General features: G+C 42.6%; 1 pseudogene; it reads right to left on the reverse strand.

The window, feature by feature from the left end:
* Positions 1-2,955: 2,955 nt before the first annotated feature.
* Positions 2,956-3,722, reverse strand: LOC127195706 (serine/arginine-rich splicing factor 5-like; annotated as a pseudogene).
* Positions 3,723-14,459: the final 10,737 nt, after the last annotated feature.

Consider the following 14,459-nt stretch of genomic DNA (forward strand, 5'->3'; position numbering starts at 1 on the left):
TTATATGTTGAAAGTATGTGATCTGTTTGGTTTTTTTTTTTAATGGGGGATTACAGTTAAGAGATTGCATGAATCTCAGAAGACATGTTGAACGTTGGGCTTTTACACATTGTTGAGACTGTGATAGACTATGGGGACTTTTTAAGTTAGTCTGAGAGCATTTCACATCATGTTATGACTACAAGCCTATGGAAGCCAGGGAGTGAGATGTGGTGGTTTGAATAAGATGGGTCCATTGACTCACTTGTTTGAATTCTTGGCCGTACTGAGTGCCACTATTAGGAGGTATGGCCTTGTTGGAATATGTGTGGTCTTGGTGGAGGAAGTGTCTCACTAAGAAAATGGGAAGCTGTCTGTACATGTCAGCCTTTGACTAATAAAGCTAACCTGCCATAGAATCAAGCCATGCCCTACAGAACTATAGTCAGGAATTGTATCCACATTTGTTTATCCAGTCAACAGACAACTTGTTAATCACTCATGAATCCCGTGCAGAGGTGGACTGGAGCCCCAGAGAGCTGATCCACACCCTTAGAATAATACTGCTCATCTAACTAGTATTGATATTAAAAAGCAGGGTTTTGTTCGAGACATCATCATTTAAAAGTAAACAGCATAAGAGAACTCATGGCGATATTGGGCAGTTTTAGCCCAAAGGCTTGGAACATAGGGTGTTAAAACAGATAGTAGTGCTAATTACACAATTGTTGAATGGTACATAAATTATGCATCTGTGGTTTCTTTCCCAGTGTGTGTGTGTGTGTGTGTGTGTGTGTGTGCGCGCGCGCGCACGCAGGCACGCACGCGAGTGTTGCAGATAAGGCAGGGGCATTTTTATTCATCACAGTCTACAAAGATTCTACTATTGAGCCATCTGAGGTGGCATATACCGGGGGAGGCAGATGCATGCAGATCTCTGTGAGTTCCAGGTCAGCCTTATCTACAAATTGAGTTCAGAACAGCCAGGACTACACAGAGAAACCCTGTCTTGAAAATAACAAACAAGCAAACAAAACAAAAAGAAAGAAAGAAAATCATTTAAAGAATCTAATATTGTACAACAGTTGATCCTTAAATATTTGAGCATCTCCTAAATTCATTTCAAACTTTTCTAGGAAATATTTCTAGAGTAGAGAGTGAAATAAAACATTTACCAGGATAAGAAGTTTTCAGAATAAATCTGCCAGAAGTTCCCAAAGGCACATAGCATATGAGAGACCCTGAGAAGTCCTGCAGTGAGGAAACCCAGTCCTCTTTGTGCGGCCAATTCTTCTCCAACTTGAACATAATAATTTGGCATAACTTTCTTGTAAAGCAATGTTCTGTGATTTATCAACCAGTTTAAAAATTCAATCCTTCAAGTCAATGTCTCTCTATATAAATATTTTATTCACCTCATCTTACTATGAAAAAAAAAGTTAATGTAGAGACCAAAGGAGCCATTCTTAGTCTTGTTTTTCATGTTAACTAACAATATGATCAGGCCAAACCATTTCATAGGGTGAGACTCTTGCCAAAGAACACACACACACACACACATACACACACACACACACACACACACACACACACACACACACGTGTGCATGCACATGCATGCACACACACAAACACAGAGAGAGACAGACAGACAGACAGACAGACACACACACACACAGACAGACACAGAGACACAGACAGACAGACAGACAGACGGACGGATGGACAGACAGACAGACAGACAGGTGAATTTTGTCATGTGAGCATTAACAATCCTGATCATGAAACTTTTGAATCTAAATTATTAGGCACTTTCCTTTCTCCTGTGATTTACAAGGTCACCAACTATATCTGAAAGGTCAGCTTAAAATTGCTATATGAGAGGCTCTGTCACAGGAACCATATAAGCTAAGCAGTGTTGACTGCTAATCGGCCAGTCACTGTAGAAGGAATATCTTTCATTGCCTTTCTCGTCTCCCTTCTTAGCCTCTCTTGGAGCCTTCCTCCGTATCTCAAGTGGAAGTAACAACATCCAAAGAACTTTAGATGACATTCACTGTTAAATCTTTTCTTTCTCATCTATCTCTATCTAGATCCAAAGCTAAAGTTCATGCAGACAAGAGCTATAGCCTAGTAACATTGTAGCAGGCATCAGGAAATCCCTAGTCCCTCCCTCAGCCATTTGTAGACAGAGCCATCATAGACTCCCTAAACCACTAGAAGACAAAATTTCATATGAGAGAAAAATAATTTTCTACCTCATTTTCTTTTCCCCGAAAATGTGCTTTCTGTTGTTCTCAGCTAAATCTAATCCTAAAATAAAATCTTAATTTTACAACATGTGACCACAAATGAGATAGCACGTGTCACTGGAGGACAGTGAAGATGATGACATAGATGGGTACCTTCGCTTTTTTAAAATAATATTTGACATATTTTATTTTCAATAACAAACAGCTGCTTTAATGTCTGCCTACAGCTGCAAGTGGGTGAGAAGACACCCTTGACCCTAACAAGGAAAAATCATATTAAGCCTTATATACAAGAAAATTTAGAGCTCTTTTAAAGTGTCCAAAGCTATTAATTAGTTTATCTGCATAATTAAACTAAACTTGAGTTAACATATCTGAACAAGGAACTAAAATATTCACAAGTTTTTCTGGTTCAAAAAATTAAATGTTTTAGTTATGAAAGAGCTCTATCAATATACACAAACTATATACTTCAGACGGTCACAAAAGTGTGAGCAGAAGGCTTATCAAAAGACATTTAATACATTGGTTTTCAACAAGCCCTTGATGGTCCACATCTACAAAGAAATCCAGCCCAACCACCCTCCAAACCCCCCCCCACGGGGGGGGGGGGGGGAAGCATACTTAACTAGAATTTTTAGCAAGTAAGGTTTTGGAAATTAGATTTTGTTTTTTGTTTTGTCTTGTTTCGTTTCTAAAGGCCCCAGGGCAAGTTATTTACAGTTTAATTGCTACTGTCAACTGATGTGGACCTGGACCGAGACCAGGGCCTGTGGCGATCCACAGACGCTGGGGACTTAGATCTACTTGAAGAACCACATTTCTGGCTCTTCCCAGACACCAGTGACCTACTACCAGAACAGGACTTACTCTGGCTCTTGATCGGCTGTAAGACTTGCTCCTACGAGAACAAGATGGCTACAGGACCTAGAGGAGCTCCTCCTGGTCCGAGATCGTGACCTGCTTCTAGACCTGTGCCTTTTGCTGCTTTTAATTAATTTGGTTTTTCTCCTATTAATTCCCTTTCCAGAAAAAATTTTCAGTAGCATTCTTCAAGTCACCAAAAGAGGCAAACTTAGCTACCCCTTCATTTAGTTTAGGTCGATGTGCATCCGCAAAGGCTGCTTCCCCAGCTTGTCTCATGAAATCTTTGAGGTTCTGCCAACTGACTCTTGAGGAAAAATTCTCAACTCTAAGTCGATTTTCTGTTCTTACAGTCGGGTCATTTTGTCTATCATTTCGAGGTCTGCGGCTACAAAAATGGTCAGGAGTACTGTTCTCTCCCTCATCCACCTCGAGACCGAGACTGAGCATGCTCAATGGTAACCCATTCACTGCAAAGTTCTTTTTCCATCAAGTTCATAAACAGCATCATCTGCCTTCCTTGGGTCCTCAAAATCCACAAAGCCAAAACACCTAGAAGAATCTCTGCACATCTTTCTCCCTCACTGCTGGATTTGGTCTCCCAATTGACACTCGATTGCCACTCATGATGCCCAGCTAGTGATTCCGGGTAGGGTCTTTGGCAGCTGAGACCTGAAGAGGCCTGCCTCCCTACAGACCTGAACTCAACTCCAGGTATCATTGTTTGAATGGGAGGGAAAGTGATTGTTTTTTTAATTTTTGAATGACCTTTTTTTTTTAAAGATTTATTTATTTAATTTATTATGTATATAGTGCTCTGTCTGCCAGTACAGCTGCAGGCCAGAAGAGGGCATCAGATCACATTGTAGATGGCGGTGAGCCACCATGTGGTTTCAGGGAATTGAACTCAGGATCTCTGGAGAAGTAGTCAGTGCTCGTAACCTCTGAGCCATCTCTCCAGGGTCTTCTGTAGCCCAAGCTGGCCTTGAATTTCTAATTATCCTCCTCCCTCACTCAAAAAAAAAAAAGTATACCTATTTTATGCTTCCCCTTGATTTACCTTAGCAGGCTACAGGTTGACCAAGAATAACAACAATCAGGGAGAAAAAAATAATAATGTTCTATTTCTATGCTTTCTGGCTGTGAATGTGATCAACTGACCCTACACTCAATTAGACTTCAAGCTGAATTGGAAAACACCTACAACTACCTCTCCAGTTCAAATGGGGGACATGATACTCTTAAACCACATTATAATTTTTTTCCAGACTCATAGAGTCCTTACCAGAGCATTCCCCTTCCTCTTAAACTCGTTATGCTTATTTTTAAAGAAAGGTTATTTTTAAGGAATATAGCTATTGCAGGAAATACTGCTATTGATGTGAGACAGCAAATGTTCTTTCTTTCTGTAATCTGGAAACTTGCTTGCTTGCACTCAGCGACAGACAGGTTTCAAGTACACAGCTTTAACAAGAAATAACGGATGCTCTACCACCTGAAAGTCATAAAACCTCTGGTGAGGACCGAGTGTTGTCTTCACCTTAGCCCACTGCTTCACAGGACCTCCACCAAAAGCATCTTTAAAATGAGAGGGAGGAGTAGGGCAACACACAGGTCAAAACATAATCCTCAGCCTTAAAATCTTGTCTAGATGCTGGGCGTGGTGGCTCACGCCTTTAATTCCAGCACTTGGGAGGCAGAGGCAGGCGGATCACTGTAAGTTCAAGGCCACCCCAGTCTACAAAGCAAGTCCAGGACAGTCAAGGCTAAACACAGAGAGACCCTGTCTCAAAAAAACCAAAAGAAAAAAATCTTGTCTAGATAAGGCCTTGGCTAAGGCACTATCTGGAGACATGCTTTATTTGAGGGACAGTTTTATGGTCAAAGAAATGATAAGCTAGCCGAAGGCTTCAGCAGACAAGACACATGCATGAAAAACAAGCATTCAAATACCTGCTGTCAACAAGGTTAAAACAAGGGGATGCCACTCCACTCATGTTAGCATGGTCAAACTCAGAACCACTAACATCACCAAATTCTGGCTAGGACTTGGAGCCACAGACACTGTCCTCATTGCTGGTAGGAATGCCAAATCACACAGCCACTTAGGAAGAATATTAGGCAATAGCATAATAAACCCTCACCATTTGGTCCAATGACCAGACTCTGTATTCAAGAGTCCAAGATCTGTCTGTCCCAAACCAAAACAAAACAAAAACCCTGCTCAAAGGTGCTTACAACAACTTTATTCATAAATGCCAAAAGTCAGGTGCAAATGATAAGGTAGGATGGATTCTGACTTTGTACCCATATTAAGAGGCTGGCTGCTTAAGAAATGGTAAGATAGCCCCATGAACAGATTAATGCCTTGTTGCACTGTCATAAATTCCCTATAACAGGCCAAGCTGACTCTTCAACCTGTGCTTTTGTCATAGTGAGAAGTTCCTTGCTGGATGTCCCCTTAAAGTCGGGTTTTCCAGAATCATGCTCTATGCATTATGAACATGTAGCCCTTGGTATCCTGTGACAGCAAGACAAAAGAGACTAGGATATGCAAAAGCCATAATCCTGAAAGAATGGCCCAGACCACCACCACCACCACCACCACCACCATCACCACCACCATCATCACCACCACACCACCACCCAACCCCTGATCTATGAAAATCAACCATCAGCAAATAAGAATTTTCAGAACCCTTAGAAACAGCAAGTACCTGGAATCAGGATGCAGGAAAAGCTACTTTGGTCAGGGGTAGGGTTCTGCAGCTCTTCCAACAGACCCTCAGAAGCCCAAACTCAGGTTCTATGAATATAAATATGACCCTTTGGGCTTTTCCTCCCCTGGGAAAGGTAGAGACATAAATATTCAAAAGCAATAATCTTTTTTTTTTTAACCTTCCTTTTAAAATAAGCACAAATATGTTTAAAGGAAGAAGAATGCTCTGGTAAGGGCTTCATGGGTCTGAAAGAACCATTGTGGTATGGTTGAGAGTGCCATGCCCCCCATAGGCTCATATATTTCAACACTTGGTCCCCAGTTAGTTGTAGCTGTCTGCGGGAGTGGAGCCCAGGTGAAGGAAGTGAGTTTCTGAGGATTAGATCTTACAAGTTATCGTGGGCCTGATTTCTCCCTGCTTCATGACTGCCTCTGCAGTGTAACTAGCCATGTCACAATCCCACTGCCCAGATCCGGAGTCACTCCTACCCACCACCACTGCCAGATGGTTTCCCCAATAAATTTACCTCTGCTCCAGGTTCTGTTGTTATCGCATTCTCCCTAAGAAGGTATGAAAGCACTTATACCTCCAGTACAGGGGTCAATGTGCTACTGCACACTGACAACACAAACAACTGCATGAACCTCAAACACCCCTGGGCTCTCTTCTTACATCATAGTATTTCACATGTAAGCTTAAAACAATAGCAAGTACAATATCACACAACACCTTTGTTCATGTTTTTCTAAATCTGAGCACTCTCTAAAGATAGTTTGTTTTCGTCACAAACTTCAATGCTTTGATCCATAATTAGTGTAAAACCTTGGAGCATGGTCCAGGGCTCAAAGGTATTTCTTGTGTCTCTCAAAATATACTCTATAGGTGAATCCTTAAAGGGCATTGGTATTTTTTCACTTCAAAGTTAACTTCAGAGATGGGAGGGGTGGGTCAAACAGTAAAGAGCTTGCTGGGCAGCCATGAGGACCTGAGTTCAATCCCCAGAACTCATGTGGAAAATGCACTTGTGATTCCAGTGCTTGGAGACAGCAGACACGCAGAGTTCTGATGCATGCTGGCCAATGAGAGATTCTGTCTCAAAACACAAGATAGACAGCACCTGAGGAGCAATGCCTGAGGTTGACCTTCAGCCTCCATATGGACCCACAGGTGCACCCACATGAACACATATACACACAGTATAAAAAAACAAGTTTAATATGTGGGGGAAAGGGGGAAACAAGAAGATAGGAGAACACAGCTATAAGAGATAATGTTCTCTGAGTGTAGAAACGTCACCTTGCCTGGCCACATCTATAGGCCTCTGGAGCAAGGGCAATGGAAGAATGGGGGGTGGTAGAGAACAAGAGAGGACTTTGCCTGAAATCTTCTATACATGGTTTCAGAGTTAATTGAAATGGAAATTTTCAGATTAAAAATCCCCTGAGCATCTTTTTTAGAAAGGAGAAAAGACGCTAAGAATGCATAAATCATCTTTCCCTTGCAAAGCAAATCAGAATTGGAGCATTTTTAAACTGGAAAAAATAGAAGGACAGGTTTCAACCTTCCAGAAGAATAAGGGATGTTAAATATGAAAATAGGGCTTGGGTATTAATCATGTTATTAACATTTTAGAATGCTGTTCTGAGCACACGCCACAGCAAATCATAATGCTGTGCTGTTCCTGTAGTTAACCGCTCACTGCTTCTGTAAGTCTTCTTGCTCTCATGGCCCATTCATGGAAGTAGGGGACACAGTGATTCTTCTCCCCTTATGTAGTACCCACAAGCAGTTCTCAGGCAGCCCCAAGACCACCTGACTGATATTTGTGGCTCTCTTTGTTTTTCTTCTTATCCCACGTCTATAATCTATTTTACAACAAAAATCTCAATAGAAAGTAAGTATGGACTCTTCAGAGAGTCTCCTAAATGCATGGCCAGGGTGCAATTATTTCCCATCTTTTCACATGAATTCACTGCATAATAGCCTTGCTTGTTGGAGATGATCAAATACAGTCTGTTAACCAGCTGCTAATATTTAGTTTCCAGGACTATAAAATTAAAGTCTGACTATAGATTTTCCTTTATTTTTATTTTATAGGGTGTTTGGCCTAGGTATATGTCTGCAGAGTATGTGCACATGTATGTGCGCACAGTGCCCATGGAAGCCAGAAAAGGGCATGAGATCCCCTGGATAGGAGTTACAGATGGTTGTGAGCCTCTGTGCAGGAGGTGACTATCAAACCTGGGTCCTCTGGAAAGGCAAGAAGTGCTTGTAACCACTGACCCATCTCTCCAGCCCTTGAATCTATCTTGTAAATCTTGCAATGCAAATCAAGTAAAAGTGCATTAACATGCTATTTCCTTCTAATATATAAGCCTTCCACTTTGTGAAGAGTCGGTGAGACCAAGAAAGGCATCATGCCTACTGCCTAACCCTGCAGCCCCTCACTACCTCAGTTTTCTATTCTATAATGTTAGGAATATAGCCGAAGAGATGATGTCACGGTTAAGAGCACTTGCTGCTCTTGCAAAGGACGTGGTTTTGTTTTCTGAAATCCATGGGCATCAGGCATGTAGGTACACAAACACACAGTACACACACACACACACACACACACACACACACACACACATGTAACTCATACATAGCAAAATAAAAAAAATTTTAAAAGAATATGCTTGACCTAGAAACAAAAAGACTGCATTTAATCTTGTCTGTCACCTATGAGGTATGTGACTTTGAGAAAAGGTGTTTTGGTTTTGGTTTTGGTTTTGGTTTTGGTTTGGGGAGGGGTGTTGGATTTATTTATTTATTTATTTATTTATTTATTTATTGTTTTTGGTGCTTTTGTTTTTTGGTTTGGGTTTTTTGTTTTGTTTTGTTTTGTTTTTGGTGGGGGCAGGAGTTTCAAGACAAGGCTTCTCTGTGTAATAGCCCTGGCTATCCTGGACTCAATATGTAGACCATGCTGGTCTAGAACTCATGAAAATCTGAGACACAGCACCAAATGTTGGTGTGGGTGTGAGTGGTCTGCCTTCTGGTACTCAGGTGGAAGGCTGTCCACAACTCTGAAAGATGGAAAGGCAGCCATGAGGTGGGACAGTGTGCCAAGGGTACCCTGAGGCATGGGAGCCCAGGAACCTCACAGCTCTGAGTGGAGGCCTCCTCAACAGAGACAATGCAGCTCCCAGAGGAGGGTTGCCCCAAACCCTGAGGAACTGACAGCCCTAGGAGCCTGACACCAGCTCCTTCTCCAGCCAATGCAGCTCCCAGGGAAGGGTTGCCCCTAAGCCCTGAAGAGCTGAGGAGCCGTGGAGCCTGAGTCTGACTCTTTCTTTGTTTCTTCTCTTCCTTTCCCTCTTCTTCTTCTTTCTCCTGGTAAAAGAGTGACAGCGGGCAGTAAATCTCTTCAAAGAGATCTATTGGAAGGATGAATCCAGGAGTGGCTGCCTCTGCTCTTGGAAGGAGAAAGCAGAGAACTGGGAAGACACAGCTTTTATATAGGGTTTCTTGGAGGCGGGGGGAGGGGGCTTTCTGGAGGAGGGATTTCCAGAGTGTAGATTGGCGGGATTTCAAACTTGAGCTGAGGGATGCTCAGGGATTGGTGGGGTTTTTGGCCAGACTTCTCATCCCAAATTAGCATAATCTAGGATGAGTCTTACTGCAGGGCTGGAGATGGCAGTTACAGAGGACTGGGGTTGGGGGTGAGGGGCACTGCTGGAGCTTTCTCAGGCAGAAGTCTGGCCTCCTTCCTGCCTCGAGGGGTAAAGTTTACAATGTGTCCAAAATTTACGAAGAGTCCATTGTGAAGGCAGCAGAGTGAAGCAGGAAAGGTTGTCACCATCACGGACAGCTCCCATGGACGGCAGCAGCAGGTTTCCTGAGCCTAGAAAGGTGACTGGTTTTCATAGAGTTGTCAGCTGAAGCAGGAATACTCACCATGGACAGCTCCTGCTGAGGTGCTGCCAGGAGCCGCCGCCATTTTGTTTCCCTTCTGCGCAGCCCCAGGGTAGGAAGGAGGGCCTGCCTGCACTAAGGCAGGAAGGGGGACTGGCAGTGAACCACTTAAAATTGTAGTGGCCCGTTTCCCAAGGGTTAGACATGGCTCTTGGGGGTGGTGATACAGTGGGAAGAAAGACTGGAGGGGGGCAGTGGGCACCCCACAGCTTAAGGAAGGTGGGGTTTCACATGGTTTCAGGGGAGGTTTTAGTAGCTAGCTAGCGAAAGGCCACCACAGCTTGGAGGTGGGCTGCTGCGGCTGGGGGATGGACTGCCACGGCTTTGGGGGCAGACTACTATTGCTGCCCCAGGCTGAGGCTTGAGGCAGGGCACCACGGCTTTCGATCTAGTTTGTCTCCACCGAGATGGCAACAGACTTTATCTGGCTGTGGCTCTGTGGGCAGCAGCTGTGGCAGAATCCCTACACCACCTGCCTCTGACTCCCGAGTGCAGGGATTAGGGTGTGTGCCACCACGCCCTGCTCGAGAAAGGGTTTTTTTTCAAAACTTCAGTTCCTTCATTGATGATTCTATCTCAAAATCTCCCTGGAGCTTCAGATCTATAAATCTATAAATCTTTCTGGCACTTCTACCTTAATAGTTCCCAAAGTGTTAGTGAAAAGCCGGAAGAAGTTTTGTTTCAAGTTCTTAGTATCTTGCTCACAACATTGAAGAAACACACAAAAATCAAAGAAGCAAGGTGTTTCGTTCAATAGAAAACTGAAAGTAGAGAATAGAAAGGATCCAGTGAGATTTGCTTATGGGTCTTAGGTTGCTTCTCAGGGATTCCTTTGGGGGCTTCAGAAGGAATAGTTAGTTGCTAAGAAACAGGGTGTGTGTGATTCGCTGTTTTGATGGACAGGCTTGGGTTATGTAAACCTTTGCTCACTGAACCTTTCCCATCATGCATCTGATTTAATTATATGTGTGCCCAATCATACATAGGCACAAGATGGTAAATACAGTGTGGGTTGCCCCTCCCCCCAATTGCCTTAGTGTTGAGGTGCATTGTGTGAAGCTGTGTCTCCGTATATTCAATTGTTGATTGCTAAACCAGCAGAGAGGTAAGTACTAGCCAGATCTTGGCACTGTTATTTCTATGGCCCATCACTGGTCTTATATGTTGTAAATATTTATTCTTCCTCACTTGCCTATTGGTTGTAATAAAGATCTGACAGCCAATAGTTAGGCAGGAAACAGAGGGTGGAACTTCTGAGGGGAGGGGGAGTCCTGGGAGAATAAAAGAGCCATGGGAGAGTTGCCAGTGACATGGAGGAGAAATGGTGGAACAAAGAGGAGCAGAGAGGTAGAGCTAGCCATGTGATGGGATGTAGTGCCAGGATTAGTCAGGTTAAGTTAAGCATAAAACTTAGAAAAGTCTCTGTGTCATTATTTACCATTGGTGGGTCCAAGGTAGGTTCACTGTACCTTACTGCACAAGGAACCTGAAACAGACTGAACCTACTCACTTTCCCCTAGTTTCAGGTTATGCTCCAGGACTTGGCTGGCTGACCACAGAAGTGAGGCAAGGTCACTAGGGCATTTCTAGGAAGCTGGTGGGAGTTGGGGAAGAGTGGTAGTTGCTTAATCCGGACAAGGGCGCATGTAGCTTGATGGAGGTGCCCTGCAAACTGTCTGCCTCAAAAGTATCTCAGTTTAGCAAAAATAGCAGGCATGACTATCTGCCACGAGCTTGCTTCTCTTTCATTTTTCCTCAGCTATCAAGAGCTCGCCAGGGTGTGAAATCCAGGCCCTCTACTCTTGTGTGCACTCTGTTGCTATGTTTCATTAAGCTCACACTTTCTATTTTGATCTGTCTGTGCCACCAGCCCTAACATCCGTGCCACCTCCACACCACCAGGACTACTCCGAGAACTTCATCACTCACCCATTTAATGTAACTCTTCTTTCTGAAATGCAACCTCTATTGCATTATTGCTGCCTCTCTAAACTCTTCAGTGGCTTGGTGCGTTCAGAAATCTGGCCAGCCCCCTGATCTCGAACAGGTCTCTCAGTCCCTTCACTGTGCCGTGCTCTTCAATCCACAGGGCGTGAGGTCACTTTATCGACCAATTGTTCACATTGCCTCCCAATGTCCGTCCCTCCATCAGACCTCATCTGAGTCCTCACCCACTCAGAGTCTCATTCTCTCGCCTCACCTGATGTCACTGCTTACAATGCACAATCCTAGCACAAAAGCACAAATTTTCATTTGTTTTGTGAATTTCAATATTGCCTGCTTTTCCATTTGACTAGAAGTTTCACTTGGGAACTTTTATCTTAAAAAGGGCAAACACCAATAAACATGTGTTGAATAATTGAATGGGTCAGTGAGTATAAATTAATAAAACTAGAAAAGTGCATACTCTCTCAAGGCTAAAATCCTACAAATCTGCTACGTAATTTCTGTGTGTAATCCTTTTTATTAAAATGAGGGGGTACTGTGTGAATCTAAAAAAAAATGGCCTAACTTTATGGCATTTAAAGATGTTTTTTATTGTTTTAAGGATTCTTTGACAATAAAGCAGATTAACTCCTGGCAACACCCAGCCTACCTCAAAGATGATGAACATCAAAGAACCTCCTTATGGAAATGGCTTCAAATGTGGCAAACAAGCTACTGGGCAAAATGTCCTCATTTCAACCACTGACAGAATTCTGCCTAAAAATAGACAAGCTTGGATGCAGATAGAATCAACCACCAAACTCTACCAAGACAGGGTAATCAAGTCTTCAATAGTTCCTGCCTCACAAATATGTCTGTCAGATATATTGGGCAAGAAGGCTGAAGATGATGCTCCAACGTTATAGAGAGTTTTGGGTGACTGTTCAGGCAGCAGGCTGTCTCTGTCACTTTTTTTCAATTTGGAAGCTACTAACCTGCATTTTCTGTTTACTCAGGTAATCAATTTTATTCCTTCTCAAGTCTCTGATTGGGTTGAAGACCAAATAGGTTAGTTTCACAATTAAGCTTAGTTGTTTAGGGGTTAAGATATTTTTAGGTCTAGATAGATTTTTAAGCTGATAGATAATGATTTACATTCAGAAGTTTGGACTCACCAAGATAGGAAAGATTTTTTTCTTCAAGGTTCCCAAATACAAATAGCCAAAACACTTTGAATGTAACATTAATATAATTTCTGATTTTTTTCATGGTTCTCCTTGCTCTGTGTAGTTTATTTTATATATGTATAATAATATAAATGTATATGTAAAATATAAAAAATTAATTTTAGTCGGGCATGGTGGCGCACGCCTTTAATCCCAGCACTCGGGAGGCAGAGGCAGACGGATCGCTGTGAGTTCGAGGCCAGCCTGGTCTACAAAGTGAGTCCAGGATGGCCAAGGCTACACAGAGAAACCCTGCCTCGAAAAACCAAAAATAAAATAAAATAAAATAAAAAATAAAAATAAATAAATAATTAATTAATTTTTAAAATGGCCTAACTTATATATTTCATTACTATCATACAAGTTACCTATACATATTTTATACTGTATAAATTTTTATACAAATAATAAATATGAAAAATATCTTAAAGTAACATACATATATAAAACATTCAAATATATATATATATTACATACATTTCTTAGAAGAAAGCAAGTCATCTGTCAAGACACTAAAGGAAAGGTACCCAAAAGGGAGCATTTTGGTGGAAAAGGTAACAAGAGGAACAGAAGAATGGTCCAGGCAGATAATAACAAAAGCAATAGCCAGAGTAAGCATCTCTGATGTTAGTGATGAGAGGGAACATCACAAATATTGAGTAAGCACGTAAGCAGCTCAATTCCCTCACAGGAAAGAAAGAAAGAAAGAACGAAAGAAAGAAAGAAAGAAAGAAAAGAGGAAACCATGAAATGGCAGAGCTGAGTCTCTTATAGCCGTGAACAACCATGTCTAACACAGAACGCAGCTACACAGGTGCCCTGGAAAACACTTTGGGTGGAAATTTTGATTTTTTTTTTTTGCCTAGGACAGTAGTTTTACTGCTATGTTTTCACATTTGGAAGCCTAACAGCTATTAGAGCAATGAGAAACACTGATCTTTATGCCAGCGGTGCATGGTTTTGTTGGCTGTGCTTGTGATAAAACAGTTTGATGCCAGCTATAAAGGAGAGTGTCGTGATTACCTGTGTGAGAACCCTCACTGTGGGCTCTGTGAGCGAAGAGCAGGATTAGAAGCTCCAAAAAAGGTATCTCTGTCTCTCCCCGTCTCTGTCTCTGCACCCCCAAACATGTGCCTGTGCTCACAGATGTACATGCACACACACACACACACACACACACACACACACACACACACACACACACATCCTTGGTTACCTGGTACCTTGTGGGATAGCCTAAGACACATGTCTTTAAAAGAAGTCTAAGGGGCACTGCACTCAACTTAAACTCTTACCCAAGTTTTAATATCTTGAATCCTCCAAACTTTTGCTAATGATTATTTTTTCCCTCCTTGGTGAATATGTCAATGAAAGCCCAATACTGTGTGTGCCACTTCCACAAGTCCTGAGCCTTCCTGAGGAGTTTCCAAAGTGTAGGCCCACTGACCATAGCGCTCAGAGGACACTCTGTCTGCTGTCCCCTCACACCGCCATGGCTCTGGGTTCCCCATAGCTCTGGTTTCCCCATGGCTCTG

This window comes from Acomys russatus, chromosome 1 (genome assembly GCF_903995435.1).
Source record: "Acomys russatus chromosome 1, mAcoRus1.1, whole genome shotgun sequence".
Taxonomy (NCBI): domain Eukaryota; kingdom Metazoa; phylum Chordata; class Mammalia; order Rodentia; family Muridae; genus Acomys; species Acomys russatus.